The sequence below is a fragment of the Culex quinquefasciatus genome, chromosome 2 (genome assembly GCF_015732765.1).
Source record: "Culex quinquefasciatus strain JHB chromosome 2, VPISU_Cqui_1.0_pri_paternal, whole genome shotgun sequence".
Taxonomy (NCBI): domain Eukaryota; kingdom Metazoa; phylum Arthropoda; class Insecta; order Diptera; family Culicidae; genus Culex; species Culex quinquefasciatus.
In genome coordinates, this window is record NC_051862.1 from 117,929,745 (window position 1) to 117,931,899 (window position 2,155).

The following is a 2,155-nucleotide window of genomic DNA, read 5'->3' on the forward strand; positions in this document are numbered from 1 at the left end:
TAATATTTTTCTATGAATCAAATGATCGCTATTATTTTTTGTTCATTAGACAAGAGGTAAAGTCAATGAAAATCTAATATAAAAATAAATTCTAATAGATTCTATTTAATTGTGTCACATAAATTGAATATTTGAAAACAGATTCCAAATTGAATGTGGCAATGTTTTTTTTGTTGTAAATATTATTAATTGTTTAACTAAATTCATTAAGTAATTTAAAATATGTTTTTTTTTTCCAAATGTTACCCTTGAACTTTTTTTTTGTAAGTATGGGTAAATTACCTACCATAAATAAAGCTTTATTTTCAGTTTTCGGAAAACTTAATTATCGCATAAAATCCAAAATTGAAAAAAAATACGTTTTTAAAACATAAAGAAAATTTTGAAATTGCAAAAAAAATCAAGGAAATTTTGAGTTTTTTGCAATCAAATTGTTAAAAAAAAGTCACATCAAACATTTTGCTTAAAAAAAGTGGGAAAACAACAATCATATCAAACTGAATTTTTATTGAAAAAATAAACAGTTAAATACTGACCACTAGATAATTTAGCATTGATTAGAAAATTCAATATCAAAAATTACAAAATTGAAAAGGGAACTTGGCAAAAACGTTTTGTTATGAATACCTTGACATTTTTTCTAAATCCTTTAAATGAATAATAACAGCAATTATGTTTGAATTATTCTTTGATTTAAAATGATGATGAAGTTTAAAAAAAATAGGATCAAGATTTTAAGTTCAGTTATCTTTAACTTTTTGTCATTTCTAGTTGAAACGAAGTATCAAAAACTATACGTTTGCCAATTTAAAAAATAACATGGATGTTTTAAGTATTGTTGAACTTTCGATTATTTTTTCAAAGACTAATTGTTTGTGTTTCTACTCTGAATCATAATAATGAAATTCGATTTTTGAAGTTTTTTTATTTGTTGTTTAATTTCTGTAATTACAAAAATGCCTATTTTTGTATTTTTTTTTAATTCATTGAGAATTTTTTTTTTCGGTGGTTAATATTGACTTTTTCAAAGAAAGTTTTTTGTTTAAAATCATTATTTAGATAACAAATGCCTATTATTTGAGCATTCTGGAAAAGTCTGGAAAAAAGTCGGGAATTTGAAAATGGAATTTGAGTGGTCACCCTGTACTAAATTTTATTGGGTTTTCTGATAGTTCACATGATTTTGAACCAAACTGCATCATTACCTCAAAATTGACGAAATTACATATGGGACGGACTTGCTTTGAGCGGCAGTACAAGTCCATACAAAAATGGTACGTAAATATTTAAACAGTTGTAACTTTTCAGTGCATTTTCTGATCAATTTGGAGTTTTGGGCAAAGTCGTAGGTATTGTTGAGGACTGTTGAGAAAAAAAAGGTACACGGAAAAAAATTGCCGATTTTTTTTATTACAGAAAGTTTGATTTTAACGAAATATTTGCAGTTTTTCGATTTTGAGTAACCATTTCTAAAAAAAATGCTATGAAATTGACTAAGAGACATCGAAGATTAGACCTCTGGTTGCTGAGATACAGCTGCTTAAAGAAAACGAAACATGAAAATTGAAGTTTTCCAAGTCTCGCTCAAACAACCCACCATTTTCTAATGTTGATATCCAGTAACTAATGGTCCAATTTCCAATGTTAAAACATGAAATTTTTCCGATATTTTTGAAAACAATATTTTGATTTTTTTAATCAAGACAAATATTTCGAAAGGGTGCAGTATTGAATGTTTGGCTCTTTTAAAATGTTAGTCTTGATTTAAAAAAAATAAAAATATTGTTTTCTAATAGATCGGAAAATTTCACGAATGTTTGATGTTTTAACATTGAAAATTGACTTGTATGGGTGAACCAATGACACAAAATAGCTTCTTTGGTCATAGGGAAGCCCAAATAAAAAATAGAAATAAAATCCATTCCCGGTTTTGGTAGAGAGTTGCTCATGTATAACCTAGAAGCACCAGGCTAGAAGTACAGGCTGTGATATTATCTTCTAAAAATGAAAGGTTTTTTTACAGTTTGGATTTTTTTTTAAATTATGTAGCCATTAAAACAAAACCAAATATCATTAGTCATTAAAATGGGACTTGGTAGCTAATGCTTGGCTTGCAAACTTGTTGCAAATGAAGCAAATGTTTATTGTATTTTTA